Genomic DNA, 13,360 nt, shown 5'->3' on the forward strand with positions numbered 1-13,360 from the left:
AAGAGGAAGAGTCCTCCTCTAGCTCCTGCTGGTGCTTGCCATTTTAATTCTCCATCCCACTCCTACTCTGACCTCTTTATTCTCAGCCTCCTACACCGTTACAATGAAGCTCGAGGAACAGCACTTCATCTTTCGATTAGGCACTTTACAACCTTTCGGATCAACACTGAGTTCAACAATTTCAGATCATAATCCCTGATCCATTTTTTCAGACAGTGGTTGTTGATAATGATTCTAATATTCTCATTTATACCCCCTCTAGACCCATCTTTTGTTTCTTTACTTGCCCCATTACCATTCCTTTTTAGCCTTACACCATCATCTCTTTTGTCATTTAATCTCTCCTGCCTTACACTCTATCACAGACCTTCCCTTTTGTTCTTTCCTCCATCCCCACTTTCCCTGCCTCTGTATTTGCTTAAAACCTGTTACTTCTCTCAACTTTTTTCAGTCTGATTAAAGGTCATCGACCTGAAACGTTATTTCTGTTTCTCTCTCCACACTTGCTGCCTCTCCTGCTGAGTGTTTCCAGTATTTTCTGTTTTTATTTCAGATTTCCAGCATCTGCCGTATTTTGCTTTTGTGTTAATTTAATTGTTTGACACTATTAACTCTGCTGTCTGTACATTTCCCAATAGCTGGAAAAGGTCTGTATATTACAGCAGTACTTTGCTGCCTGTGTGGGTGTAGTTGGCAGCGCTGCAATTGTTCAGTCTGGTGGTATCAAGATTTTTTTTGCTCACCTCTGCCTCCAGAGGTAGTATTTACTTGCAAATTGAGGCAGTGTTGTGTTAGAGACTGAAAACTGGTTGCTGTGTTGGTGTGCTTTGCTTCTGACAGCTCAGCATCTTTGTTTACTCGGAGTTTGCTGCTGCCGTTAGCGGTATCACTGATGCCAAACCAACAATATAAATGGTACTTTAAATCTTGGAGAAGTGTAAGAAAGAATTGCCATTTGTAATGTGTGTAGTCTAAGCTGTCTTCTGTATTTATTATAAAGAAAGAAGTTGCATTCTAAGGAAAGAACTTGCACTTTATATTGTGGCTTTCACAACCTCATGTCGTCTCAAATCGCTTCACAGCTATTGACGTACTTTTTGCAGTGTAGTCACATTTGTAATGTAGGAAATGTGGCAGCCAATTTGCGCACAGCAAGGTCCCACAAACAGCAATGAACATAAATAGGAGTAGGTCATTTTGTCCCTCGAGTCTGCTCCGCCATTCAATAAGATCATGGCTGATCTGATCTTGGCCTCAACTCCACTTCCCTGCCCGCTCACCATAACCTTTGACTCGCTTATAGTTCAAAAATCTGTCTACCTCCACCTTAAATATATTCAATGACCCAGCCTCCACAGCTCTCTGAGATAGAGAATTCCAAAGGTTCACGACCCTCTGAGACAAGAAATGCCTTCTCATTTCCGTTTTAAATGGACGACTCCTTATTCTGGAACTATGCTCCCTAGTTCTAGATTCCCCACGAGAATAAACATCCTCTGCATCTATCCTGTCAAACTCCCTCAGAATCTTATACATTTCAATAAGATTACCTCTCATTCTTCTAAACTCCAATGCGTATAGGCCTAACCTGCTCAACCTTTCTTTATAAGACAACTCCTTCATCTCAGGAATCAACCTTGTGAATATTCTCTGAACTGCCTCCAATGCAAGTATATCCCTCCTTAAATAAGGAGACCAAAACTGTACTCAGTACTCCAGTTGTAACAAGACTTCCCTACTTTTATACTTCATCCCCCCCCTTGCAATAAAGGCCAATATTCCATTTGCCTTCCTAATTACTTGCTGTACCCGCATGCTAACCTTTTATGTTTTGTGTACAAGGATCCCCAAATCCCTCTGTACTGCAGCATTTTGTAATCTCTCCTCATTTAAATAATAATTTGCTTTTTTATTAGTTTTCCTACCAAAGTGGATAACCTCACATTTTCCCACATTATGCCAATTTTTTTGCCAATGAGATCATCTGTTTTAGTGACATTGGTTCAGAGATAAATATTCGCCAAGTCTGGGGAAAACTCCTCTGTTCTTAAAGTGCTGTGGGATCTTTGAAGTCCACCTTGGAAATCAGATGGGGCCTTGGTTTAACGTCTCATCTGAAAGTTGGCACCTTCGATAGTGTAGCACTCCCTCAGTACTGCACTGCACTGTTGGCCTAGATTTTGTGCTCCAGTCTGTGGAATAGGAACCTGAACCAATTTGTGATGTAACAAATTGAGACATGTCTTTTAATCTAATTATGTTTCCCAGCAATCACTTGAAATACAAGTGAATAATCTTTGCCAGTGCTGGGTTTAAAAAAAAAAGCTGATTTTTTTGGTAGTTGCTGTGTTGTGCTGTATGATGAGGATCATTTATTGTCAATACATCATGGCCAGTCCCTCGGAATCGAGGAAGACTTGCTTCCATTCCTAATGTGAGTTCTTTGGTGGCCGAACAGTCCAACACGAGAGCCACAGACTCTGTCACAGGTGGGACAGATATTCGTCGGGGGAAGGGTGGTGGTGTGGGACTGATTTGCCACACGCTCCTTCCGCTGCCTGCGCCAGACCTCTTCACACTGGCAGTGTTGAGATTCGAAGAGCTCAGCACCCTCCCAGATGCATTTTCTCCACCTAGGGCGGTCTTCGGCCAGAGTCTCCCAGGTGTCAGTGGTGATGTCGCACTTCACCAGGAAGGCTTTGAGGGTGTCCTTGTGACGTTTCCGCTGTCCACCTTTGGCTCGATTGCCATGAAGGAACTCCGCATAGAGCAATTGCTTTGGGAGTCTCGTGTCTGGCATGCGGACTAAGTGTCCTGCCCAGCGAAACTGATCGAGTGTGGTTAGAGCTTCAATGCTGGGGATGTTAGCCTGGGCGAGGACACAAATGTTGGTGCGTCAGTCCTCCCAGGGGATTTGCAGGATCTTGCGGAGACATCGTTGGTGATATATCTCCAGCAACTTGATGTGTCTTCTGTACATTGTCCATGCCTCTGATCCATACAGGTGGGCGGGTATTACTACAGCCCTGTAGACCATGAGCTTGGTGGTAGGTTTGAGGGCCTGGTCTTCGAACACACTTTTCCTCAGGCGGCCGAAGGCTGCACTGGCGCACTAGAGGCGATGTTGAATCTCCGCATCAATGTCTGCCTTTGTTGACAAGAGGCTCCCGAAGTATGGGAAGTAGTCCACGTTGTCGAGGGCCGCGCCGTGAATCTTGATGACTGGGGAGCAGTGCTGTGCGGCAAGGACAGGCTGGTGGAGGACCTTTGTCTGGTGGAGGATGTTAAGCGTAAGGTCCATGCTTTCATATGCCTCGGTGAATACATCGACTATATCCTGGAGTACAGCCTTGGAGTGTGCGTCAATACAGCAAATGCATGATAGCAATTGGACTATCATGGATGCAGAGTGGACACCAGGTACTTTCAGAGTGGGTGAAGGATTGGGTGAATTGCCTCGAGCTTATTTTCTGAACCTCTTAATCTACAGTTAGAATGGAACTGGTTCTCTGCCAATGCGGACATGAAATGTTAAATCCAATACCTTGCTTATACTGTTGACCTGACATTGCTGACCTGACCTTTCACAGAAGCAATAGCCACACCTCATTATATGTGTAACCCAGAAATTTGTGGTGGTGCATGGCCATTTTAAAGCATGTTCTTCAGTACTGAGTTGTCAGGTTAGTCACTTATAAATGGTCATTGTGAAATTGGAGGCTTTTCTGTGAATACTCACACAGAGACTATGGGGTCAAGTTTCGGCTGCCTGCTAGAACGGCGCACATTGGAGAGGCCCGCCTAATTTATAGAACAAAAATTGCGCTGAATACTTGCCTCGCGATTCTCCGATAGCTGAAGGCCCATTTCCACCTCGGCGCTGCGCAGCAGGAGCTGCTGGGAGCGGAGCTACAGCCCTGCGCCAAAAACAGTGCCAGCAGCTGCACGTGTGTGCAGTATCTCCCGCTGTCCTGTCTCCGGGGCGATGACCCTATCCCAGGCTGAAGGGACGTCGCCTCTATCCCTGGCCGTGTGGCCTGCGCATTTTACCTCAGCGGCGGGGTCCACCCGCCCGGCTTCTCACCGGGGACGGGCCCTGCCCGAAGAGTCGGCAGCAGCAGCCCGACATCGGCTGCGTGCGGGCCCTGCCCGTAGTCCTCGGCGGGGCGGGCCCCGCATCTCACTAAGGAGAGCCCCGCCCGAAGCGACGTCGGCAGCCCGGCATCGGCTGCGTGCGGGCCCCGCCCGAAGTCCTCGACACGGCTTCGGCGTCGTCTTTTCTTCCCCCCCCCCTCCCCACCCTATCATCATCATCATCTTCCCCCTCCGCCCCCCCATCTTCTCTTTTTTCCCCCCCCCACATCATCTTCTCTTCCATCCCACCCCCCCCCATCATCTTCTCTTCTCCCCTCCCCCCCTCCATCTTCTCTCCCCTGCCCCCCATCTTCTTCTCTCTTCCCCCCCCCCCCACACACCCCCCCCCCCCCTTCTCCCCGGTGCTGCAGTAGGTGAGTAGAAATAATTTTTTATTTATTGAGTGGTTTTTAATTTTAAAAATGTTTTAAAATTTATTTGGATTGATTTATTGGTTGATTTATTTATCATTTATTATTGATGATGGCTCTTTATTTGTAAAAGTGAAGTGTTTAATGTTTGTAAACCTCCCTCCGCCCACCCCCACCCTCCTTATCTTTCATTCCTTACGCCTGATTTCGAAGTGTCGGCAATGTTTTTCTGAGTGCACAAAAATCTACACTTACTCCATTCTAAGTTAGTTTGGAGTAGATTTTCACTACCTAAACTTGCAAAACAGGCATAAATGGCTGGACACACCCCCTTTTGGAAAAAATAAATCTGTTCTAAAATGAAACTGTTCTAACTCACTAGAACTGGAGCAAACTAAATGCTGAGAATTGCAATTTCTAAGATACTCTATTCTAAACTAGTTGCTCCAAAAAAAAGGAGCAACTCAGGCCGAAACTTGACCCCATAGTGCTGTTGGTTCGAGTATCTTAAACCTAAAATGGCTGATCTACAGAGAAGTCCACTAAGTATACTGCACTTTGGTGCTGAGACCATTTTGTTTTTCTACCTGTAGTGCAGCACAGTGCCCATGAATTTTTTTAAATTGTGATATCTTTATTAACATGGTTCAATCAGAAGCACAGATTTTTTTTTTTGGGGGGGGAAATTCATAGCCAATCGTTCCAATTCTTTGTCAAATCACAAACGCCAGAGGTCACCTTGGGCCCATTCAAGGATCACTCTGCGCCAATGCTCTTAGCCAAAAGGCCTAGAGCCACTGCACTGTTCCTGGAAGTACTGCAATACCAGGTTCGTGCCATGGAGGTGGATGGGTCAGGTCCCTGGGTCAAGCCACCCCACCCACCTCCTATTTCCAAAAAAGCAAGCATATACCTTCCTGATCCAGGGAGAACCACCTTGGGGTTATGGTGGTTACTCCCCTGTCAGGTCAGTTACCTATGATCTTAGCCAAAAGGCCGAGAAGCGAAGCACAGATGCATTGTCTGACCTTGTACGGGTGATTTAGATTAAAGGAGTGCCATTGACAAGAGGTGGGAAACTGTCCACTGTGTGGAACGCCCTTATTGTCATGGAATCTATGAGCTATCGTGGGTCCTCATTTTTACTGAGTGGCAGTGACGCAGAGGAACATAAACAGAGTAGAGCGGCAGGCAGAGGGCACAGGTCTGTTTGAGCACCGCTTTCCTCGTGCATATATTTAATTGTATTTGAGCCCACAGGGAAGGGATTCTTTCATTCTGTCCCCACAGTGATGTGAATGGTCAGGAATATATGCTCCTCACTCATTGCTACACAAATGGAGCAGTACTGTACAATTGGGATATTAAATATAGTGTTTGTATCTTGTCATTTTACACTCCTGCATTAGATTAATATTTTTAGGTGCAAGAACCTGGCAAGATATGTTTTTGCATTTGCAGTTTGCTTTTTTCCATTCTATGTGTCTTACATTCTGCTATCTCCGAATGTACGACTTTAAAATGGTGACTGAATTACATCTGACGGCCCTAGTCCATCCCTGCCTTCCAACTCCACTTCACCTGAAGACTACACTTGATCTTGACGTCCCATGTGCAATGTCAGAGGAGATTATCTTATATTTTGCATATATTGAAGGGTTAAAGGCATTGTGTTATCTGTAATTAAAAAAAACACAATCTAGCAATGTATCAGTCACTAAAATCCTGAAACCTGACTGTAATTGAAATTTTTGCTCTAATTCAAATCAGTTGAATGAGTGGCAGCAGGAACTCAGCCATGTCTGCTGTAGTTATTTAAAAACAAGAACAAAAAATGTTGGCAGTACGCAGCAGGAAGAGCTTTGTTAGGAGACCCGCTGTGTATTCCGAGCATCTAATACTTCAGATTTCCACCATTCACAGTTTTTCTTTGTATCTGTTGTTTTTGTAGGACAACAATTGCTTACATTGTTCAAATGCCTTTACACACATTAGATTTGAATTCAAGGATCGTGTCTGCTGCATAAGGGGTGTAGGCAGATTTGGGCAACGGCAGGATTTTTGTGTGATTATAAATTGGGTAAGAATTTCCCATTCCAAAATATTTAATGTACATTCACAAATTTCTTTAAAAAGTCTATTTACAAATGTTGCTTTATGTTGTGAAACAGAGTGTCTGCCATAAAGAAAATAGATCTTTGTTGTGTAAATGTCATAGTAAAATTTTGTTGGGTTTGTACATTGAATGAAATAATAGTAGCACATAGTCACATGCCTGTTAATTATCTGCTTTTGGGGTAGACTGGCTTCATCGGTTGCTGATAAAGGAACAATGCAAGTACCAAGTCAGTAATAGGGACAGCTCTCCAATGGCCCAGCAAGTTCTGCAATGCCTGACGTAGTACTAAGCCACATAGACTTGAAAGTCCCAGATTCAGTCTCTGGTCTGCACTGATTTGACTGAGGCAGTAATTGGGATGCCACAATTGGACCCTGTACCCCTGGGTGAGGAAAAAAAAAATCCAGGGGTTCCTGCTCCTTGCCACTATTCTGTGACTTGTGTGTGTCGGTGTCTGGTGAGCGTCACATCTCAGTTGGTCATGATGCCTTCCTGGCACAGGTAGAATCGGGTTCTGCTGAAAAGTTTTCCACATTCAAAATAGCCTTCCGACTGCCACTGCCTTCGCTGACATTGAAGAGAGGCCACTGTAAGGCACACAGTGCCCATGGAAGCAAACCCCAGCAAGAGTCAGTGTCAGGTGTTAGCTGTGGCCCAGTGGTAGCACTCTTATTTTTGAATCAGAAGGTTGTGGGTTCAAGTCTCGCACTACTAGCACATAATCCAGGCTGACACTTCAGCGCAGTGCTGAGAGAGTGCTGCACTGTCAGAGGGTTCTGTCTTTTGAATGAGATGTTAAACCGAGACCCCGTCTGCCCTCTCAGGTGAACATAAAAGATCCCATGGCACTTTTAGGAGAAGAGCAGGGGCGTTCTCCCCGGTGTCCTGGCCAATATTTACCCCTCAACCAACATCACTTAATCTGGTCATTATCACATTGCTGTTTGTGGGATCTTGCTGTGTGCAAATTGGGTACCATGTTTCCTACATTTCAAATGTACTTCACAGGATATCTCAAAGTGCTTTACAGCCAGAAGTCGTGTAAGGCGCTATATAAATGTAAGCCTGTTTTCTTTCTTCAGGAGTGGAAGGGCGAAATGACAATTAGTTGGGCCAAGTGTTTGCCCTGCACTGCTGCATGTTTGCCAGCAGGCCTGGACTTCCACTGTGCTGCTGTTGATTGACATACAATAACAGCATGATATGGTCTTTAAAGAAAACCAAACCCCTTATGAGTACAGAAGTGGGAGGGCTGGATATGTGTATTTTAATATAGCCTAGTCCTGATCATTCACAGTTGATCGTTGTGCTACAAAATTGAATATCCAATAATTTGAATTAAGCAGCATAAATAACACAGCAAAATGGATATTCAGTGCCTAAAAAAAATTGAATTATCAGATAAGTTTAAAAAGTGCATTTCATCTCCCTACACCTCTTCGCCTTTCTCCTCCTTTATGATGCTCCTTAAAACCAAGCTTTTGGTCACCTAGCCCAATATCGCCTTGCGTGGCTTGGTGCCAAATTCTGTTTGATAACGATCATGTGAAGCGCCTTGGGATGTCTTGCTACTTTAAAGGCGCTATATAAATGCAAGTTGTTGTCTTTTTTATTCTCTTTACTGTTGCCTAGTTAGTAATTACTTGAAGGGGCCCTGACATGCTTGCGGTATGACTCCAGAGACATTGGGAGCCCAACATTGACACACAGACATGTCTATCAGGAGCTGCATTGCCTCACCACAGAACCGCAATCAAAATTGAGACTTCCCGATCTTTATGGCCCAGTACCACATATAAACTATACTTGTATTTTAATTTGCATTCTGGGAGCCAGTTCTAGGTGAAATTGCTGTTAAAGCAGTTTCCCAAAACCTAGACAGGCTTCTGGAATCCAAAATAAAAGAACAATATGGAAGCAGCATTTATACCGAGTCATTGGAGAAAGGGAGAGTTTAAAAAAAAAATTGTACTGAATAATTTTATTATAAAAGTAATTTGCTGTTTAATTGAACTTAATTTTAATAAAAGTTCTGCTGAACCTTATTTGGGAGGGTGTGGTAGCCCAGCTTGTTTGCACCTCTGTATGACGACGGCTTGTGCTCCTGGCTGTGCCCATTTTGCAGGCTGACAGCTGTAAAAAAAAAATGCATCTTATAATTATGTAACTAAAAGGAATTTAACATGTTTTTCTCCTTCATGTTAGGATTGTTGTAGTAATTGCTATTTCAGTTAGACAATTTGTATAGACTGTAAAACCTTCTTTCAAACATGGTGATAAGCTAAATTGCAAGGTTTACCGTGATGAAAATGGGACCTATAAAACAGATGTTATGGTAATCTTCTGTCACCTTTCCCCACCTACCATGTGCTCCATCAACTCCATTCTCCCGAAGCAAGTGCTCTACGCGCAGCTCCTTCACGGCAAACGAGCCAAAGATGGGCAGTGGAAACGTTATAAGGACATTCTCAAAGCCTCCCTGATAAAGTGCAACATCCCCACTCGCATCTGGGAGTCCCTGGCCAAAGACTGTCCTAAGTGGAGAAAGTGCATCCGGGAGGGTGCTGAGCACCTTGCGTCTCAATGCCGAGAGCGTGCAGAAATCAAGCGCAAGCAGCGGAAAGAGCGTGCGGCAAACCAGTCCCACCCACCCCTTCCCTCAACGACTATCTGTCCCACCTGTGACAGAGTCTGTGGTTCTCGTATTGGACTGTTCAGCCACCAAATAACTCACCAAGAGTGGAAGCACGACTTCCTCGATTCCGAGGGACTGCCTATGATAATGATGATGATGATCTCACTAAACTCCTGATCGTCCAACCTCATCTTCATGCTAGCTGATAGATCCTCACAAACTGTTCCTCTCTTCCTGTTCCTCATTTTCAAATCCTTTCTGGCTACTATGTGGTACTGGAGGACATCTAACATGGTACCTTTGTTTAACAAGGGAGAAAGGGATAGACCAAGTAATTACAGGCCAGTCAGCCTAACCTCAGTGGTGGGAAAATTATTGGAAAAAATTCTGAGGTTCAGGATAAATCTTCATTTCGAAAGGCACGGATTAATCAAGGACAGTCAGCACGGATTTGTTAATGGAAGGTCATGTCTGACTAACTTGATTGAATTTTTTGAGGAGGTAACATCATTCCTCATAGGCGGTCCCTTGAAACGAGGATGACTTGCTTCCTCGCCAAAAAAAAGGATGAGTTCACAGGTGTTTTGAATGAAGAACCCTAACTACATCCTCAAGGGTTGTAGTTAGGGTGCGTGGATTTTTTTTAACGTGTGGTGGCCATTGCACACCAGCCATCACATAGGCTTGACAGAGCTAGGTCTTGGTCCAGTGGCAAGGATTAATCAAGACAACTGGAGACCTGCTCTGCTGCACGGATCCAGTACGCACACATATCTCAGCGTGGGCTGGCCAGTGCGGCCCCTGGCCCCGAACTCACGCCTCCCCTGGGCTCCGATCACATCCCTCCACAGTCTCTCACAGCTCCTTCGCCCAGAGTTTGCCGCTCCTGCTGCACCTGCCCACGCTCCAATCAAAGATCTGGACCTGGACAACAACAAAATAAAGTTCAGCATAATCCATTTCTCTTTTCTGTCCTTCCTTCCAAAAACTTTTGCTAGGTAACTGAATAAATTAGATGTGTTCTCATCCGCTGCAGCTCCCCAGCGATGTCATTCACCGCCTCGGGCTGGGCCGTCGCTGTAACCACTGGCCACGAGCTGCCCTGCCACTGCGCACACGCTCCTCGCGCCCACAGAGATAACATGGAGGGTCGGTGAAAGTAGTGCGTGTGATGTGTATATGAATTTTAGCGAAGCTTTTGATAAGGTCCCACATGGCAGATTGGTCACAAACTTAAAAGCCCGTGGGATCCAGGACAAAGTGGCAAGTTGGATCTAAAATTGGCTCAGAGGCAGGAAGCAAAGGGTAATGGTTGATGGATGTTTTTGTGACTGGAAGGGTGTTTCCAGTGTGGTTCCGCAGGGCTCAGTACTAGGCTCCTTGCTTTTTGTGGTATATAATCAATGATTTAGACTTGAATGTAAGGATCATGATTAAGAAGTTTGCAGATGATACTAAAATCGGCTGTATGGATGATAATGAAGAAAGCTGTAGACTGCAGGAAAATATCAATGGGCAGGTGGGCAGAACAGTGGTAAATGGAATTCAATCCAAGAAGTGTGAAGTACAGTAATGCATTTTGGGAGAGCTTACAAGGCAAGGGAATACACATTAAATGGTAGGCCACTGAGAAATGTAGAGGAACAAAGGGACCTTGGAGTGCATGTCTACAGATCCCTGAAGATAGCAGACCAAGTAGATAAGATGTTTACGAAGGCATACGGAATACTTGCCTTTATTAGCCAAGCCATCGAATACAAGAGCAGGAAAGTTATGCTTGAACTATATAAAACACTAGTTAGGTCACAGCTAGAGTTCTGGTCACCACATTACGGAAAGATGTAATTGCAGTAGAGAAGGGTACATCGGAGATTTACGAGGATGTTGCCTAGACTGGAGAAGATGAGGAAAGATTGGATAGGCTCTTTGGAACAGAGGAGGCTGAGGGGAGACCTTATTGAGATGTATGAAATTATGAGGGGCCTAGAGTGGATTGGGATGTACCTATTTCCCTTAGCAGAGGGGTCAACCAGGGGGCATAGATTTAAAGTAATAGGTAGGCGGGTTAGAAGGAATTTGAGGGGAAATTTCTTCACCCAGAGGGTGGTGGGGATCTGGAACTCAATGCCTGAAAGGGTGGTAGAGGCAGAAACCTTCATGTTTAAAAAGTATTTGGATGTGCACTTGAAGTGCCGTAACCTACAGGGCTACAGACAAAGAGCTGGAAAGTGGGATTAGGCTGGATAGCTCTTTGTTGGCCGGCGTGGACACGATGGGCCAAAATGGCCTCCTTCCGTGCTGTAATTTTCTATGATTATGTGATTCTTTCAGAACCACTGTCATCAACCCCCTTCTCAAAAAAAAAAAGCCCCACCGTCGGCCCAACTGACTTCACCTAACAACCACCCCATTTCAAACTTCCCTTTCCTCTCCGAGGTTCTTGAATGTGTTTTCACTTGCCAGATTTATGCCCACTTCTCCCTGCAACTCCTTGTTTGAATCTTTCCAATCAGGATTCTGACTGTCTCACAGCACCGAAACAGTCCTAACCAAAGTCACAAACAACATTCTGTCTGACTGTGATGCATTATCCCTTCTTGACCTTTGATAAAGTCAGTCACTTGTCACATAATTTTCTAACAAATCTCCTCTTGTCTAGCTCTGTAGGATTGCCCTTTCTTGGTTCCACTCTTGGCTCATAGCCATGGGCTCTCTAGCAATAGCTTCTCTTCCCACATCTCCCACTGTCAGCTACGTAAACACCCAATGATCCATACTTGGCCCCCTTTTGTTCCTGATCTACATGCTTCCCCCGCAACATCATCTGCAGATATAAGGTCAGCTCTCGCATGTATGCTAATGGCACCCTGTTCTATCTTTTCCACCTCTGTCAACCCCCGCCCTCCCCCACTGCCTCCATGCTGTCAGATTACTTGCCCAACATCTAGTTTTGGATGAGCTGTAGCTGTAATCCCTGCCGCACTGATGCTACTACATAAGAACATAAGAAATAGGTACAGGCCCCTCTCGCCTGCTCTGCCATTTAATAAGATCATGGCTGATCTGATTGGGCTCAGCTCCACTTCCCTGCCCGCTCCCCATAACCCTTACAACATTAAGAAGACCAAAGCCATAGTCTTTGGCCCTTGCCGCAATCTCCATACCAACTCTTATCAACAATTCCATTTCCTTCCCTTGCCCCTGTCTCGGGCTGAACAAGAACTAGACTCTTTGCAGGTTTAATGTCCTGTTTGATCCCAGACTGAGCTTCTGACTCCATATCCTCTATCAGAAAGACTGCCGACTTTCACCTCCGTGAAAGCACCTGCCTCAGTCCATCTACTGCTGAAACCTTCATTCACACTGTTGTTACCTACAAACTCAATTACTCCAATAGTCTTCTGGCCAGCATCCCATCCTTTACCTTCCATAAATCTCAATACTTTCAAAGCTCTGATGCCCATATTCTATCCCACATGAAATGCCTCACTACCCACTACACCCATTTTCTCCAACTTACATAGCATCTTGGTCCCGTTTAGCTCCATTATTCAACTGCCTAGGTTCCATTTTCTGCAATTCCTTCTCTGAACCTCTCTGCCTCTTCACCCTTCTCTCCACCTTCAAGACCCTTTCTTAAAAAAAAACACCTTTTGGACCAGGCTTTTGGTCAGATATACATCTCTCCTTTGGTGGAGTGTCTTTTTTCCTTACAACTCTGCAAAGCGCAGTGCAACATTTTTCTACTTTAAAGGTGTTCTATAAATAGAAATTGTTCTATGAAGTTAACTTTATACTCGTATTTTCCTGTAAATTCGTATTATCCATTACTTTCATTTTGCAGGTTTAAAAAAATGTTGAAAGCTGGTTAGAGGAACTTATTTTTAATTCCCGCTAATGATCCGACAGCAGAACAGTCATTTTCTGACTAGATAGTATGACAAGAAGCAGAAACCCTGGCTGATGATTTTTTCCCTCCGTTCCCTAATCCAGGGGCGATGAAGCAATTGTTCCAACTGAGATCAGCTAACTCAGCACAGACCATCCTGCTGATATCTTGTAAATCTAATGGGCAAAATGTATTTGAAATGCTTTTCATGA

At 44.8% G+C, this 13,360-nt stretch overlaps 1 protein-coding gene and 1 pseudogene across 1 annotated transcript in view; one reads left to right on the plus strand and one right to left on the minus strand.

The window, feature by feature from the left end:
- The window catches only part of LOC139268770 (xenotropic and polytropic retrovirus receptor 1 homolog), a 383,202-nt gene that overhangs the window by 109,310 nt on the left and 260,532 nt on the right, over positions 1–13,360 (plus strand). The window lies entirely within an intron of this gene.
- LOC139269963 (U2 spliceosomal RNA) lies at positions 5,298–5,513 on the minus strand (annotated as a pseudogene).

Source organism: Pristiophorus japonicus, chromosome 8 (assembly GCF_044704955.1).
Source record: "Pristiophorus japonicus isolate sPriJap1 chromosome 8, sPriJap1.hap1, whole genome shotgun sequence".
Taxonomy (NCBI): domain Eukaryota; kingdom Metazoa; phylum Chordata; class Chondrichthyes; family Pristiophoridae; genus Pristiophorus; species Pristiophorus japonicus.